The sequence below is a fragment of the Gracilinanus agilis genome, chromosome 1, assembly GCF_016433145.1.
Source record: "Gracilinanus agilis isolate LMUSP501 chromosome 1, AgileGrace, whole genome shotgun sequence".
NCBI classification, from domain to species: Eukaryota; Metazoa; Chordata; class Mammalia; order Didelphimorphia; family Didelphidae; genus Gracilinanus; species Gracilinanus agilis.
In genome coordinates, this window is record NC_058130.1 from 65,294,506 (window position 1) to 65,313,054 (window position 18,549).

The following is an 18,549-nucleotide window of genomic DNA, read 5'->3' on the forward strand; positions in this document are numbered from 1 at the left end:
GGAGAGCAGAGGGGAGGGGGGAGAGCAGAGGGGAGGGGAAGACTGGAGGGAACGGAGGGGAGCGGATTGAGAAGAGGGGTGGGAAGGGAGGGGAGAGCCCGGTGGGAGGAGAGACAGGAAAAATAGTGGAGGGAGAGAAGTGGGAGGTGAAAGGGAAGAACGGGAAGAGAGATGGGGGCCGGAGGTGCGAATGGAAGGAAGAAGGGGCTAGGGGTGGGGTAAAGAGGAAAGGAAAGGGAGAACCGAAGAATGAAGTAGATCGGGGGAGACGAGTGAACCCCCACCCTTACTCCAGACTTGAGCCTTGGAGCCCTAGCTACAAATCGGTGGTCTCAGATTGGGCACAAAGTGAGATGCAAGTGGTAGAAACCCTGACTGGGGGAGGGATGCTGCTCACCCCACAAACTGTCTGGGTCTCCCCGTCCGCTTCCCTCACCCCCCCCCCCAGCTCTTGGAAAGGCGGCCGAGCTCTGGGCTCTGGACCCAGGCCAGATCCCCGGCACAGGCCCCATCGCACGGCTGGGGAGTCGGGAGGCCTGCCCATAAAGTGAGCCCGCCCCCCCCCAGCGGCCAGGAAACCGGGAATTCCAGGAGAGGAGGGGAGGGAGGGAGACGGGATCCATTGGCGGCAGCATCTCTCCCTCTGGGGACAAGTGGTCCAAAGCTGGTGGGTGTCCCAAGGGTGGGGAGCCGCGGGAGTGGGAATTTTCCATCCCCTCCCCCAGCTCTTTATTAACCGAACAGGGAAAATAACGGGAATCTCAGTTTCCTTTTCTGTGAAGTAAAGGGGCTGGATCACGTGACTCTGAGTTTCCCTTCAGCTCTAAATCTAGGATGTTGATGAACTCCCAGCCACCAGAACCTGTCCCTCCTGCTCCTTAGTCATGAGCTCTCCTAGGCCCTGAGGAGACAGATTCAAACTCCCTCCTATAACTTTGGGACCCCTTTCCCCATCCCTCCAAAATCCCCCTCCCCCTGCTAACGGTGTTGCCAAAGCCCCTCCACAGGCCCAAAGCCAAGGATAACAACGGGACCCTCTGGTCTTGCCTTTTCTGTCTCTATAAAGACGGATGTGGATCCTAAGATCTCTCAGGTCTGAAATTCAGTGTTAGAACACCTAGATCATCCAAGTATAACTCTGTGATTCTACAGATAAGTAAATGATTAAATATTCCCCTTGGCTTCGGTTTTCTTGTTTCTGCACTGAATAAAAATAGGCCTAACTCAGAGGTGGGGACCCCACTTCTGATGTAACAACTTAAGAGGATTTATATTTATTTTTATTTAGGTTTTGACTAAAAGGAGGATCTTTGTAACTACTCCCAGCCAAAGCCCAGGTCCTTCTTCCCTGTTATAGACAGATAACTAACATGGACAGTTATATATACTCAGAGTCTGAAGTTTTTCCTTTTGGAGAGGTTAGGAGTGGTCCCTGATCCCAAAGAAGGTTCTTTAGCCTCCCAGGCCCAGAAGAGCCCTTCAGACCAGGCTTAGTTACTGTACTTGGGGTTCTCCTTCTCCTAGCATCCCTAAGAAGGGAGCCTCCTTTCTCTGGAGGCCAGTTGGTAGTTAGGGCAGTGGGGAGTTCAATGAGGGGCTGGGATTGGAACAGCAGGAAGTGACTCATTACAGAGGACATCATAATTTGCACTCTCAAAGTTTTCATCTGGGGTGGGGATTGGGGGGGGCTCATAGGGCCTTACAAATGAGCATTATTCATATGGCAGATGGGGAAACTGGGGCACAAGGAAGGTAAGGAGGCCTTAGGTAGGCTTAGGGACAGGACCCAGGCACTACCCCTCCAAGGCACACTCCCTCCCAGTAGGAATCCAAACAAGAGACCGTTTTGTGAAAAGGTCTGATAACAGGGTTGTGTTGGATCCAAGTTACTCCCCCCCACCTCCTAAAAAAAGCCTTTTTTTTTTTTTTTGGCTTCTCTCATTAAGGACTTACAGTGTTTTCCTTGCTTAATTTAAAAATAATCAACAAAGCCTCTCGGGTTATTTCTTTGAACAATGCTGATACTGAGCCCTTCTGAAAAGGGAAGGGGCCTTTTCAATTCAGTAGCTAATAAACACTACAGAAGAACTACAACCACACCCACCCTGCATCTGTCTGGGGTAGGGGGGGAAGGACTTGAAATGGTCAGGTCTGGAAAAACTCGCAGAGCAACCTGAAATAGGCAGGCTAAAAATAGGCTTTAATAAATGGACCAGAAAGAGAACTCCCTCAAACCCAGCTGTTCTCTGGTTTTGCAGGCTTCGCTGGCTGGCCGTGACAGCTACAAAACATTTCTTCCCCAAGAATTCCAGGAACTTCTTCCATGCACAGAACCCCAGCCTTAGGAATGGTTTTGGCCACATTGCATGGGCTGGGATTTAAAAGAATGGACTTGAGTTTCCTTATAAGCATTCATTAAAAGCAGAGAAACAGGCCTCTGGAAACTAAATGCCTATTAATTTTCTACTTTGTTTTGCTGTTATTTGCACTGTGTGTGTGTGTGTGTGTGTGTGTGTGTGTGTTTCTATAGAGTTGGCTGTACTGAGTATTAATAATTCAATATTCTATGTGAGGAAGGAAGCAGGAAGAAAAAAAAAGATAAAGTTTTGCTCTCAAGAGACTTTAGGCAACTGAATTCTATAGAGCAAACCAGGTGGCTGAGGAAGCCAAGGTTGACTCTCTAAATCCACCTGTGTCACAAAAAATCAGTTTAGTTATTTAAAGTGCACAATCTCAGAGTGGAAGGAGACTTCATTGCTCAAATTCTACCTGAATAAGAATCCCCAAATGCATTTTTAAAATACTTCCTAACTGAAAGAAGTCTCCCCTCCTTCATGAAACCACCTCTGATCTCCTACCACGTTTGCCTTACATCTCACCAGAAAGTTATTTCTCTATTATTTGTGGAACTTATAACATCTCTATTACCTAGAGTTGTCTTGAAAAGCCCCAGTGAACTCAATTCCTCCCAAGGCAGCCCATTGCAATTTTAGATAGCAATTATCAGAAATTTTTTTCATTAAACCAAGAATTGTAAAATTATTATCCTCGTTTTACAGAAAGGAAACTGGGGTTCAGAGATGTTTAATGACTCACCCAGGGTCACATCACTTACATGCTTCAAAGGAAGGTTTTGAACTCAGGTCTTTTGACCCCAAGGCCAGTGTTCTTTTCATTGTACCACAAAGTCCAAAGAACACACAGTGCATAACATTTGCCCCTCACTGCCACCTTCCTCTTTGAAGAACTTAAAAGATCCAACCTGTCATGTCCATTCTAGAGTTTTTGGGTTTGAGGAAAGTCACATCATCATTTCCCCAAAAGGATTTCATTTGAGCTTAGGCTGTAACTGTCTCCTGATGCCAATGAATCAGAATTCAGGATTTTGGACTTTGGATCTTGTTCTAATCCCAAGACTACAAATCCTCTGATGACCTTGGCTATGGTTCGATGGCTTGTTCACAGTGCCTTCTCTCCCTTCTCTTGCAGCTCACTAGTTACACATTACGAAAATGTAATATTTTGATGTCTCATGTTTCCTTACCAGAGGGAAACATTAAGATTTGAGAAGAATGGATCTTTCTCTATTTGAGATGGCACAATAAAGCAAAATTCTGGAGTAACAAAATTTTATTTGTATTTTGATAGGCCCTCTGGTCATAGCGGCAATCATACTGGGGTATTTGGGCATTGTGTCAACTGGAGACAGCTGCCTGACCCCTAGTTATTTATATTATAATGAAACCTATAACAATTTCTGCAGCTCCATGGTACGAAATGCCAAAATGAAGGGGCAAGGCAGCCTACCCTCACTTTCTGAGTACAATGTTGTCCCTGGGTGACACTCAGCAACCTACCTCACAGGGGGACACCAGGGTTTATTGGTTTAGAATGTTAACCTGGGTTCAGAACATTATTTTTCCATCAATTATCATCAATATCCAAAATCTCTGAATCATCTTTGAATCTTCTCTTCCTTTCCTTCTGATCCCCAAATCCAATCTAGTGCCAAGTATAACCTATTCTGTCCCTAAAGTAGCTCACAGACCTCCTGCTTTTTGATTCTATTTCTGCCAAACTAATGTAGGCTGCAGTCCCCTCTCTTCTACACCACCACAATAGCCTCTTGGATTATAGGGCTCTAGAGCTGGAAGTAGTGACCAAGTCCACCCCTCATTTTACAGGTGCCAAGGACACCCTCCTTCCTCTCCTCTGTCTTGGAATCTCCTATTTCCTTCAAGACTCAGCTCAAACACCATCTTTTTTCTTTTTCTTTTTTTTAAATTTTAAAAAATTTAAACCCTTACCTTCCGTCTTGGAGTCAATACTGGGTATTGGCTCCAAGGCAGAAGAGTGGTAAGGGCTAGTCAATGGGGGTCAAGTGACTTGCCCAGGGAAGTGTCTGAGGCCAGATTTGAACCCAGGACCTCCCATTTCTAGGTCTGGCTTTTCATCCACTGAGCTACCCAGCTGCCCCCCAAACACCATCTTTTTTCAAGAGATCTTTACTTGTTGTTAATGTTCTACAGTTACCTTGATTGTACTCTAAGTTTCTCTTGTATATTCCTATTTATTTACAAGTCTCTCTCATTAAAATGTAAGTTCCTATGGCTGATATGGAAATATATTTTGCATGATAATAAAAATTTTTTAAATGTAAGCTCCTTGAGGGCAAGTACAGTTTCTGCTTTTCTACGTATCGCTAGTGCCTTAATACAGTTCGTGATAACTCTTAATAAGTGCTTGGGTTTTTTGTTTTCCTTAAAACCCTTACCTTCCCCCTCAGAAACCTATTGTGCATTGGTTCTAAGGCAGAAGAGTCATAAAGGCTAGGCAATGCAGGTTAAGTGACTTGCCCAGATTTGAACCCAGGATTCCCATCTCTAGACCTGGCTCACTATACATTGAACTGCCTAGCTGCCCCCTTGATCAACTTTCTCATGGTGTTCTTGTGGAAAGATGGAGGGTTGTGTATACAAGTAAATTTATGACTAAATGAATGGCCAAACCCAAAGAATAGATATAAATGGTTTGGGGTCAACTTAGAAGAATTCTTTAGTGTAGTTCTTAGCCTCCTCTATTGAACATTTTTACTTATGACTTTATAAAAAGGAAAATATGGAATGCTTAATACTTCTTTAAAAAGATGAAACAAAGCGAGGAGGGATAGCTAACAAGTTGGATGACAATTAAGATCCAAAAAGATCTTGACAGCCTGAATATTGAGCTGAATCAAATTCAAGTGTCTAAGTGAATAGAGCACTGCACATGGAAGTCAGGAAGATCTGAGTTCAAACCTAACCTCAGATGTTTACTAACTTTATGACCCTGGACAAGTTACTTAACCTCAGCTTGCCTGAGTTTTCTCAACTATAAAATGTGAACAACTACCCTTCAAGGTTGCTGTGAGGATTAAATGAGATAATATTTGTAAAGCACTTAGTACTGTGCCTAGTACATAATAGGTACTTAATAAATGCTTATTCCCTTTCCCTTCCCCTAAGTGTAATATAAAAATAAAGGTTCAAGGTATGAAATAGGTAAAGAGACAATAAAAACTATCCATTTGCTAAAAAAAATAAAAATAAGAATAAAGGTTCAAAATTTAACTTCATAAGTTCAAGGTGGTAAGAGATAGAATTAGACAGGAGTTCATCTGAAAAAAGATCTGGGGTCTTTAGTGGATTCAATATAAACCAATGATGTGATATGTAAGATATTCAAGAAGGAGAATGCAATCTTTGATGGCAGATAGAGTCTTGGTGTTCATATTTCTGGAAGACATGAATGAATTGGGGACTGTCCAGAGGAGGACAACCAGGATGCCAAAAGATGAAATGAGGATTAGCTGGAGGAACAAGGTATGTCAATTTAGGGGAACATGATTGCTCTCTTTAAGTATTTGAAAGACCCTCATGTGAAAGAAGACTGAGTTTGGTTCTGCTTGATCCCAGAGGGCAGAATTGGGGAGCAGAGGGGGGAAGCTGCAGAGAGACAGATTTTTAGGCTTGACTTAAATAAAAATTCCCAACAATTAGAACCACTTCAAAACTGAAGGAAACACCTATAGAGGTTTTATATTTTCCCTCATTAGAGGACATGGTGTAGAAGAGATTTTTGGTTTAGGGGCAGAAGATTTCTGAAGTCCCACCTAAACCTGAGGTTCACTGATTCCATAATGCCAACAGCCGATCATTCCATTTTCTTGTCCCCAAAACCATTAAGGCTTTCAGCTATCAAAATTCTACTTTCTTCTCTTAGCATTCAAAGCCCTCAATAATGTGGCTCCAATCTTCCTTTCCAACTTTAAGGTACACTATTCTTCATGTACTCCAGATCATCAGGGGGTGCTGGTAAGTAGTTAACAACTAGTTCTCTGGGAAGCAGGGGAAATGTATATGATACTTAAGTTTAAGCTTCATTATTGACATTTTCTCCATCTCTTTAAGTCTAGATAATCAACAAATCAATAAGCCAAGCCCTGATTTGTATGATTCTGAGCCCCTTGAGGGTAGTGACTACATCTAATAATTATTATCACTGTTAATAACTCACATGTATGAGGGTATCGAGGTGGCTCCGTGGGTTGAATCAAGTCTAGAGATGGGAGGTCCTGGTTCAGATCTGGCTTCAGACACCTAACTGTGTGACCCTGTGCTTAACCCCTATTGCCTAGCCCTCACCACTCTTCTGCCTTGGAACCAATAAACAGTATTGATTCTAAGATGGAAGGTAAGGGTTTTTGAAAAATAAAAATAACAATTTACATGTATTATTAATTACCTTAATATTTACATAATGCCTGTTCCATGACAACCCTCTGAGGTAGCTAATACCCTTCAAGTGCTAATTTAATAAATGTTAGTTGCTATTATCATGCCCTATTTACAGTTGAGGAAACTGAGGTTTATAGAGGTTGAATGATTTGCCCATGGTCCCATAGATATTATGTGAAATTCACTTCTTTATCTTGTATACTATCTGGCACCTGGACATACTAGACAAGCATTAATAAATGTTATCAGTGTTGTTATCAATATAACATGATTTATAATAACGGCCAGCTATATATGCTGCACATCTTACAGACCTTTGGGAACACTCATTTGGACCAGGATTTGGAGGGCAATACTTTTATTCCCATAGTTAGTAACCTGCTTTCTTTTTTTAAAAACAAAACAAAACTCTTACCTTCTGTCTTTGAATCGATACCAAGTATCAGTTCCAAGGCAGAAGAGCTATTAGGACTAGGCAATTGGGGTTAAGTGACTTGCCCAGGGTCACACAACTAAGAAGTATTTAAGGCCACATTTGAACCAGGGACCTCGGGTCCCCCGACCTGGCTCTCTATCCACTGAGCCACTTAGCTGTCCTATTATTAACTTTTCATAAGGAATGTGTCAAGATTTTAACTTCCACTCTTTTTCATTTGCCAGATTGGTGGAAGCAGAATGGGTATGTGCCAAGAGAATATCAGGAAGATCCTATGACCTATAACTCTTGTGACAAGGAAGTAGCCACTATGGCAAATAGCAGGGAGAGGATAAAGTGGCAATGATTCAGTACTAAAAACGCTGAGCACCATCTTGGGCATACATGTAGTTGGTCAGCCGCCTGACATATTCAGGAGATTTTTATCCTGGCAGTAAATTATTATAATGTATGTCATCTGGCTCAAGCCTATACTGCTAAAATGAGATTACACTTGATTTAGAAGCATGAAATTTCAGGGCTGGAAGGGTCCTTAGAGATAATTTAGCATAACCTTCTTATTTTCAGACTGAGAAGTGGGAACCTAGGAGGGAATGGACTTGCTAAAAATTGCAGAGTGTGTTAGTGGCAAAATGGGGACTAGAATCCAGCTTTCCTCAATCTCTGGTCCAGTTCTCTTTCAGTGACAGATAACTGTATTATCTTAACAAAATTCTGTAATAATTCATACGAGGGCAAGAATAAGCCTCCCTTAAACATCTAGTATTGTCCAGGCACTGTGTTAAATATTTTACAATTATTATCTCATTTGATGCTCACAACAACCCTGGGAGATAAGTACTACCGTTATCGTCTCCATTTAAGAATCGAGGAAAATGAAGAAGGCAGAAGTGAAGTTACTTGGTCAGGATGACACAGCTAGTAAGGATCAGAAGCTAAAACTGAACTTAGGTCTTCCTGACTACACACCCCATGTTCTATCCACTGAGCCAAGTAGACACCTCTCCTAATGAAGAGTTAATGAAAGGATTAAGAAATGCCTTAAGAATGTGCTGAAAACAATTAGAGCATGTATTGGGCTAGGGAGGAACTGTCATTTCATTGGTGTGAGGATACTCCCTTTGCCAAGCTCATCTTAGCTAATATATATCCTAGGGAGTTTCCTGAGACATAAAAGGATTAAATGACTTGCAAAGTAGCTAGTAATATCTGAAGTAGAATTTGAACCTACATCTCCCTGATTCCAAGTCCAGAACTCTTCCCATTATGCCACATTGCTTCTTTGGGAGGAACAAATTTAGGTCACATGAATTGAATGTAGCTGGTAAGATATATAAGGTTTATGGGGAAAACTAGTACTTCTGGTGTGAGGTCTTGTCAAACTCTTTTCAGTGCTGATTTCCCCCTTTGGTGTCCATGTAACATTTAGCTTTCCCCTGTGGTTCCAAGAAGCTGTAGCGTGCACAATGGCCACGCTTTGGTAAAACCATCTTGGCAGATGGGCTGAGCCAGGTGGAGGGTAACTGGCAGGTCTCAGACCCTCACTGAGTTGGAGGTGGCGGTGATGGTGTTTATCTCAATCATATGAAAACTCTACCCAGTATAAGGCATGGATAGAGGAACAGTTTGTTCCAATTACTTTGCAGATGGTGGAAGTGAATGCTGTGGAGCACTTAGAACTTGGTCAGATACTGAAGAGGCCAAAGTCATCCACTGCATCCTGAGCCATCACCAATTGTCTTGACTTTTGTCTTGCCACCGGACTTCTATGACTCTGGCAAAGAGAATGAGGCTGGCGTCTTTGTGTAACTCTGCCCCACTTAAATCCAATGTATGCTTGGGTCAAAAGACGTCACCAGAGATGTCATTTGGGTCCTCTTTGAGAAGGAAGGACAATAATCAGCCAGCTGGTAAGATAAACTGAATAAAAGAAGATGCCTGAGCTAGAAGCAAAAAGTTAGGGAGAAGACAGATGAGGAGTCCTGAATGTACCAGGCAAACATCTTCTTGAATCTGGAAGTCATTTTATCCTGATGCCAGTTTCAAAAGAGATTTTTAAAGATATTTTTTCTGGACATCTTTTATTGATCCATTTCAGTGGGGCTGCTGGGATTTTACACATATCTATCTATTCTGTGATAAAAACCAAATACTACCTTTGTGTTGGAGGTTCGATCAATTGACCTCTAGGTCTCTCCCTACACGAATTCTTGTAGGATCTCTTAACTTCTCCAGCAAACATTTCTAAGCTGTGTTTCATTGAGTGTACTTTGGAAATCCAACTCCAAAAGAAGCAGAGATGTTGGCAAAATGTTTAATAGGACCTGTTAGCATAATATAATGGAAAGAGAGTTGGATTTGGAAGCAGAAAGCCTAGGTTGGAATCATGGTTTAGCAGTTTGAGAGAGCAGGGAGGCATTTTGATTTTAAGTATGGGAAATTTCTTTTACCAACCCCTCAGTAGACTCATCTTAGGAAACTGTCTTGGGTAGGTGAGGGGGACATGACTTGTCCAGTATCACACAATTTTACATAATCTCTAATAGTCCTCACTTTTCTCTAGATTGAAGGAGTTGGAATCTATGAACTCTAAACACTCTAAACACCCTTTGAGTTTTAAATCCTATGATGTGTACTCGGTTGATAAGAAATTTTTTTGAGGGGGATAAAAAGTTTTACTTTTCATTTTGTTCTAAATTTTCCCAATTCCTTATATCCTAGAAATATTGCACATTTCCTCCAACCTTCAAGACCGGCATTTAAGTATTGTCAACATATTTAGAGTAGACTGTTCCTCTCAGCTCCATCCCTGCACAGAAGACTAGGATCTGTCACTCACCAAGACTGAGATAGCTCCCTGACAGGGGTTGAACCTTTCTAAGATGAGGAATGAGGAAGGCCCATATCTGGGAGTTTCCTATGCAGGAATGTGCCAGAAGCATTGTGGGGATAAGGCATATTCATGATCCAGGATATAGGTTACAGGATGTGGACTTCTAAGGGTCCATAGGTGGAAAACAATGTAAGGAATGAAAATAGCTTTACAACCAGGCTCAAAAACAAGAGGAGGGAGGAAAATGACAAGAATCAGGGGCAGGCTGCAGGACTCCATACCAGGCTACCAACAGGAATATGGATTCCATGAAGAATTTCCTTAATTTGTTGCATTCAGTATCCTAGGGATAAACTTTTCTGTTCAAAAGTCCTCTCGAACCCTCTAAATTTGCAATGCTGGATAGTTCCTACTGCCTTTACTCTCCAGGGACAAAATCATGTTCAAGACAGGAGGGACTGTGGACCCTCAAACCAGTTTCAAGATAAAGACAAAAAGTGTTCTATTGCCAGTGAATTTGGGAAATACTGTTCTTTGGAGCACTCACAATTCCTTATTGAAGGGAGGAAGAGGTAAGGAGGTAATTTAGGTGACTGGTCTCTAAGTTAAATGTCCAAATCACTGCAACTTCTCAGCTCTGATAATAGCACTGACTCTTAGATTGTTTTAAAATTTGCAAAGTCCTTTAAGTACAATGTTTTGTCTGATCTTCACAACAGCCCCGTGAGTTAAGGACTGCAGGTGTCATTACTCCCATTTTAAAGATGAAGGAAATGAGGTTTAAAAAGTTTGAAGTGACTTGTCCCTGGTCATAATCCCCTCCCTAGAGGCAGCTATGTGATGCAGGGGATAGAATGTTGGACCTAGAGTCAGGAATACCTGAGTCTGAATGTGGCTTCAGATATTTAATTGATGTATGATCCTGGGCAAGTCGCTTAAACACTATCTGCCTCAGTTTCCTCACATGTAAAATGGGAAAAATAATAGCATCTACCTATAGGGTTGTTGTGAAGATCAAATGAGATAATATTTATAAAGTGTTTTGCAAACCTTAAAGCGCTATATAAATACCAGCTATCATCATTATTACTTGAGAAATTGCTTTCAACAGATGTTTTGCATGATATACACATATCCCAGATCAAATTGCTTGTCAGCTCTAGGAGCTCAAAAGAAAGGAAGGGAGGAAAAAAGACAATTTGGATGATAGAACTTTGGAAAACTTATATGGAAATTTGTTATTACATGTAATTGGTAAAATTAAATTGCTTTATAATAGAAATATAAGTAAAGAAATGGTTTCAAACTCAAATCTGACTCTCGATTTGGTGCTCTTTTTACACTAAATTGCCACCCAAAGAATCTCTTGGTCTCTCTCTCTCTCTCTCTCTCTCTCTCTCTCTCTCTCTCTCTCTCTCTCTCCATGATAATATGAGAAGTGAGTCACAGAATCATATAATTTAGAGTTGGGAGGGATCTTAGAGACTGAATCCAAATTCTTCCTATATTCAGAACTCTCCTCGACCAATATCCCTTAATGATTATTATCCAGGCTGTTCTTGACACTTCCAGGAACAGAGAACTCCCTCCCTCAAAAGACAACCTGTTCCATTTTGAACTGATCTAGGTGGAGTTGTGAATACAGTGCTAGACCTGGAGTCAGGAAGACTCCTCTTCCTGAGTTCAAATCCAACCTTAGATACTTAGTAGCTGTGTGACCCTAGACAAGTCACTTAACTCTGTCTCATTTGTAAAATGAACTGGAGAAGGAAATGGCAAACCACTCTAGTATCTTTGCCAAGAAAACCCCAACTGGAGTCATGAAGAGTTGGATATAACTGAAAAATGACTAAACAGCAACAATGACGAAAAGCTCTTATGCTGAATTGAAATCTATCTCTCTGTAACTCCCACTCATTGGTCTTGGTTCTTTCCTTAACAGTACACAGTACAGCTCTTCTCCCTTTTCCACATAACAATAATCCTTCATATAACTGAATGCAGGGATTCTGTGACCTCTGACTTTTCACTCTTCTAATCTAAAAAATCCCTATTTATTCAGCTGTTCCGCAAATGATACAGTCTCTGGTGCCACCACCTTCATTCTAGAATAGAGCTGAGAAACTCTTCTTGGTAGAGCAGTGCCTTTGGGTGCTTCTATGAGAAAGAGAATGAAATCAAGGAGAAGAGAGGCAAAAGACAGAGGACGAAGGAGACAGGGAAAGAAATTAGAGCTACATGAAGGATAGAAAATGAAATGATGATAAAAGGAAAGAATAATAGAGAGAGGGCACTCAATAGAGAATTCTGTTTCAGGGCATCAGGTCATCTGGGGGAAATGATGTTCCCAACGGCATACAACATTTAATCCATTTAGGAGCCAGCCGTGGTCTTGTCAATGGTAGAAATGAAGACCCTTAGGATAATGCCCCCAGATGCTTGCACTTTTCCCCAGGGCACCAAACACACATCAATTCACAATTTATATCCTCCCATCTATAAAGATGCATGATTGCACTGGAAGGATCCTCAAGAGTTCCCTACACCAAAATTAAGCACAGAAACACACCATGCATCCACAGGTTACCTACCACCTAAGAAGAGAAGCTCTTTGAGGGCAGGTGTCTATTCTGGATAATGCCTAACCAGCTTTGAGGGCTTGGGTTTATTCTTTATTGTTCTGGATCCAAATGAACCAACCCTGTGGACTTCTGGCTATTAGGGAAGAAGACAGTCTCCAGGGCTTCAGATTCTGTCCTTTCAAGATGGAGATCATGAAATAGGGTCCTGTGCTTGTTCTGAATGCAAATGAAATGCTTTTTTTATCTCTTTGGTTTTCTAAATGGAGAAGATGGAGGGAAGCATTATGTATGGGATGGAGCCAGCTTAAGAAACCTTTTTTTTGGGGGGGGTGGGGAAGGAGCTTCCAATTTAATTCTAGGAGACCCAGACAGGCATAAACTAATTGCAATCTCTTCCTTTTGGGTATTACTGCAACCTCCACTTCCCTTCCCACTTTGCACAAGAATCAATCAGCAAATATTTATTAAGTGCCTGTTTTGTACCAGACACTATGCTAAGCTCTGGAATGATGTCTAGGTGAGGGAAGGGGCTCTGCTGCCTTGCAAGAGTCAATGGGAGTACATTGCCCCCAAGAGGATGCTAGGAATACAGACTAGTTGCCCCTTGGACATTTGCCTCTCCTCCAGCAGGATGTCCTTTCCATTTATTTATGACTCCTGGCCACATTCCAAATGACAACGCCCAGCAACAATGCCAAGCCCGAAAAACCGAAACAGAGTATGAGGGGGGAAAGGAGCATCCTTACAGTCAGTAAGGTTTACTACCTTGGGCTCCATTCACAAATCAGTCACACACACTCTCTCTCTAAGCAGGAAAAGAGCAATCTGAATCCCAAGATCATTTGCTTCTATTCCCAGCCCACTCTGGGCTATTTTCAGCTCCCTCCTCTGGGAACACCGACCTTAAAATAAATGGAAAGGAATCGGTGACCCAGGAAAGGGCTCTGTGGCTTTAGCTAACTCCTCCAGCTTATTCCATCAGCTGGCATTTTGCAAGCTGCTCCAAGAATGTAGGTGTAAATGAAAGGTCTCCCCTCTTGGTCCTCCCTTCCCCTCTCATCCTGGCTGGCTACATGTACCCCCTTCTCCATTAGGGTGGGAATCTGATAGCAATTTGCATTCCTTCCCCATGTGCTGGTAAACACCCAGCTCCTATGGTTTTCCAGCAGACCTGCTTTTCGCCAGAGTGAATGGGCCTGATTAAAAGCATTCCTCTCTAATAAAAGAGATCTTAAAAATACCAGCAATACCGGGAATCCCAAAGGAGTTTGGCTTTCGCCAGGACTAGGGAGGATGGAAGTGAGGCTGGGGGTGGAGGAGTGTGGAAGTTAGCAATTAATACTGAAGCCATTACAGAATCTTTCTTTAATGACCTCCTCTCCTAGTTCCTTCTCTTCAATCTGCCCCCAGTTTAAGTCTACAGCTCTCTATCCCTTTGGGCAGACAGAGGATTATGAGAGAGGCCACAGGACAGGCAGCTCAAGGATAGATAAAAGGGCAGATGGGGGCTGGGGGAGCAGGGAGGAAATTTAACCCATATGGAAACTCAGGTTTCCTGGGCTTGGCACAAATCTGTAAAAGAAGTGGATGGTCTGGGGCTTGGAAAGGCAGAAGAAACAGGTCTGAATCTAGGTTCTGCCACTGGCTACCTGCGTGATCTTACTCCTCTAGACCTCAGTTTCACCAGCTGTAAAAGGACAGGCTAGACTGGGTGACTTCTGAATTTCCCTCCAGCATTAAGTCTCTGATCTTAGGATCTCTTAGAACCCTGAGAATCTCTGTAATTCTAGAATTCTACAACCACTGGGGACAGAGAGGGAGAGGAAGAAAGCCAAACAGAAGCATTCAGCCAGATGGCCAAAGTCATTGGGCAGCTGTGACCCGGACACATGGGTGATGATAGGGAGCAAATGAGCTGACAGATTTTTTTTTTTTACATGTCCCAAACCCAAAGCAAAGACTACATTGGGGGAGCATGTGTGTAGGCAGGAAGTAATTGACCTTTAGGGCTCAGCTCTGCAGAGACCACAACCCAAATCTTGTCCTCAGGGCCTCCAGCCTCATTACTGTGGCTGGACTGGCAAACTGCAGGGGGCTACGAGGGCCACAAATGGGAGCCAGTGGGGCTAGAGATGAAAAATGAATAATAGATGTACAGCTTGCCTAAGGGAAGGGGTATAATCATTCATGACTTTTATGTAGCCCTCTATGGTTATGGAGCAGGCATATATTATTAGCTCATTGGATCTTGACACCTAACCCTGAGAGGTAGGCACTGGTGAGTGCTGTTTATCCCAAGAGTCATTCATTTCGAATCTGTCAGTTTATTTACTTATTTTGAAAATATTTTTTCCAATTATATGTAAAAACAATTTTTAATATTCTTTTTTAAAAAAATGTGAGTTCCAAACTCTCTCTCTCCTTTCCTTCCCTGTTAAGTGATTTAAAAAATATTTCAATAACTGCATTTTAATATAATTGTTTCCTTTGTAATCCTATGTGTATTTTTTTCTGCATTTAAAAACATCCTGTCTATAGGCTTCACTAAACCGCCAAAGGTTTAAGTACTTCTGTTTATCCTCAATTTGCAGATAAGGAAACTGAGGCTTAGAGGTGAAACATACCTTTTTAAACTCACAGGGGCAATATTTGGTAGAACTTGGTCTCTAAGTCAAGTTTCCTGAATTGTTTCAGAACTAGTGAAGAGTGTTTCTCAGAAGGGGACAATGTGAGAATATGGCTAAGGGAGGGTAGATGAAAATTAAAAAAAAAAAAAAGACCATGGAAGTTTGGTTGCAAGTGAGATGATAATAATCCATATTCCCGTGTATAAACTCTACTAAAGTCAATGGCAAATTCCTCATTAAGGTTTACAGTTGTCCCTGGCTTCTCATTGGGGGCGCCATATTGGACAGAGTGCTGGGTCTGAGATCAGGAAGACCTGAGTTCAACTCAGACATTTGGGCAAGTCACTTAACCTCTGTTTGCCTTAGTTTCCTCATCTGTATAATGGGGGTCACCATAGTACCTGCCTCCCAAGGTTGTTTTGAGGATTAAATGAGATAACAATTTTAAAGCATTTGACATAGTAGGCAGTTAATAAAAATGCTTGTTCTCTTCCCCTTCATGGGCTATGAATGCTTTAAGTGCTGGCAGGTCCTGTACCAAGATGGAAAGGTTTCCAGTATGTTCCTTGGGGTTGACTCTATGTTTGTTGTCTGAGGGCCATCTTTGGCAAACTAGAAAGTCTCATTTTCAGAGATGCAGAGGGAATGGCTATAGCTAATAGTGATTTCTGAATACAGAAGCTTCTAAAGATATATGTAATATCTTTTTTTTTTAAACCTTTGTACTTCGGTGTATTGTCTCATAGGTGGAAGAGTGGTAAGGGTGGGCAATGGGGGTCAAGTGACTTGCCCAGGGTCACACAGTTGGGAAGTGGCTGAGGCCGGGTTTGAACCTAGGACCTCCTGTCTCTAGGCCTGACTCTCACTCCACTGAGCTACCCAGCTGCCCCAATATCTTTTTTATATGTAAAAACAATTGTTAATATTCTTTAAAAAAATGTGAGTTCCAAATTCTCTCTCTCCTTTCCTTCCCTGTTAAGTGATTTAATAAATATTTCAATAATTGCATTTTAATATAATTGTTTCCTTTGTAATCCTATGTGTATTTTTTTCTGCATTTAAAAACATGCTTTGTTGGGGAAAAGAATCTCTCCTCAATTGAAATTTCTCCTGGAGTTATTGAATATTCCTGTTTCTAGTCTACAAATCCCTTTCCCCTATATAATCACCCACCCTGACAAAAGTAATGCAAATATTATTCCCATTTTACATATTCAGAAACTAAGGCTCATAGTGGTTAAGTGACTTACTCAACTTCTCTTAGCTAATAAATGGAACTAAAATCTTATGACTCCACAATCTCTCTGTTCCTTTTTTTTTTTTTTTTTTTTGGAGGGGAGGAGATGGGAGAAGTTTAGATCTATGATTTCAATCAGTGTAGGGCAGCAGTTCTCAAAAGGTGGTCTGAAGACCGCTGGGGTAACTGAAACCTTATTGGGGAGGTTGAGAGATCAAAATTACTTTCATGATAATAATATGTTGCTTATTAAAAACTTCTCCCGTTTCCAACCATGTATCTTTGTGAGGCTGGATTTTCTTAACAGACTTGAACCAAAACAACATATTGCAACAGATTAAATGCAGAAGCAAATAAGAGAATCCAGCTGTCTTTTATTAAGTTAGACATTAAAGAGATTTGGAAAAATACATAAAAACAATGCTATTTCATTAACATTTTCTGTTTTGGAAAATATTTTTAAAAAATAAAATCTATTATTTAAATTCCATGTGATATATTTACTAATGTTATTTAAACAAATTAATAAATAAAGTTGATCATATTTCATTTCTAATACAGTAAACATCTAGTGATAAACAGGGATAAACAAAAGCTCTTTGGGATCCTCAATAATTTTTAAGAATGTAAAGGGGTCCCGAGATAAAAAAAAAATTTGAGAAGAATTATTATATAGAAATGGTATCAAACTCAAATAGAAGCATGGGTTGTCAAACTACAAAAAAAGCCTTGCAACCACATATTCACTTAGAAAACAACATATTAACATCTATTTTCCATTGCATTTTTATTTAATTGGTTAAATATTACTCAATTACATCTGGTTCTGGCTTTGCTTAGGAGTGTTGCAGTTGCCTCTGGGAGTGTGGACATAGCAAAATGTTTGACACCTCTGACTTGAGGAACCCTTGGTGAAGGGATTCCCTCCATCAAAGCAAATCTAGCTGATGTTCTGCAGTTTATCTTAGAATTCCCTGGGGTATTGTTAGAATAAATGACTGCCCTCCAAGCACATGGGAAGTGTCAGATATGGGACCTGAACCTAGTTCTTCTAATTCTCAAGTCCTCATATATATATAATATGGTATATATATATATATATANAATCTATTATTTAAATTCCATGTGATATATTTACTAATGTTATTTAAACAAATTAATAAATAAAGTTGATCATATTTCATTTCTAATACAGTAAACATCTAGTGATAAACAGGGATAAACAAAAGCTCTTTGGGATCCTCAATAATTTTTAAGAATGTAAAGGGGTCCCAAGATAAAAAAAAATTTGAGAAGAATTATTATATAGAAATGGTATCAAACTCAAATAGAAGCATGGGTTGTCAAACTACAAAAAAAGCCTTGCAACCACATATTCACTTAGAAAACAACATATTAACATCTATTTTCCATTGCATTTTTATTTAATTGGTTAAATATTACTCAATTACATCTGGTTCTGGCTTTGCTTAGGAGTGTTGCAGTTGCCTCTGGGAGTGTGGACATAGCAAAATGTTTGACACCTCTGACTTGAGGAACCCTTGGTGAAGGGATTCCCTCCATCAAAGCAAATCTAGCTGATGTTCTGCAGTTTATCTTAGAATTCCCTGGGGTATTGTTAGAATAAATGACTGCCCTCCAAGCACATGGGAAGTGTCAGATATGGGACCTGAACCTAGTTCTTCTAATTCTCAAGTCCTCATATATATATAATATGATATATATGTATATATATATATACCATATTATCTAGAGAATGTCAGAGTATCTTTAGGTTTCAAGGCAGTAAAGTCTGAATGTTCACATATATACCACACAAGAGACGAAGATGATTTTGTCAATGGGAAAAATTGGAAAGTTGTACATCGACAAATAAGGAAGGGAGGGAGGGAGGGAAGAATAAAGGAGAGGAAGGAAGAAAGGAAGGGAAAAGGAAGAAGGAAGATAACAAAGAAGGAGGGAAGAAAATAGGAGTGAAGAAAAAAATGAAGGCAGGAAGAAAGGAAGAAAGAAAAAAGGAAGGAAAGAAGGAAAATAGGAAGGAAGCAAAAAAGAAGG

At 40.9% G+C, this 18,549-nt stretch overlaps 1 protein-coding gene across 1 annotated transcript in view; it reads right to left on the bottom strand.

Moving 5' to 3' along the window:
* Window positions 1-6,970, bottom strand: part of IQSEC1 (IQ motif and Sec7 domain ArfGEF 1) — a 114,147-nt gene extending 107,177 nt beyond the window's left edge. The window contains exon 1 of the mRNA XM_044670006.1: window positions 6,962-6,970. The gene's annotated coding sequence lies outside the window, so the exon portion shown is untranslated. The remainder of the gene's footprint in view (window positions 1-6,961) is intronic.
* Between the last annotated feature and the right edge of the window lie 11,579 nt (window positions 6,971-18,549).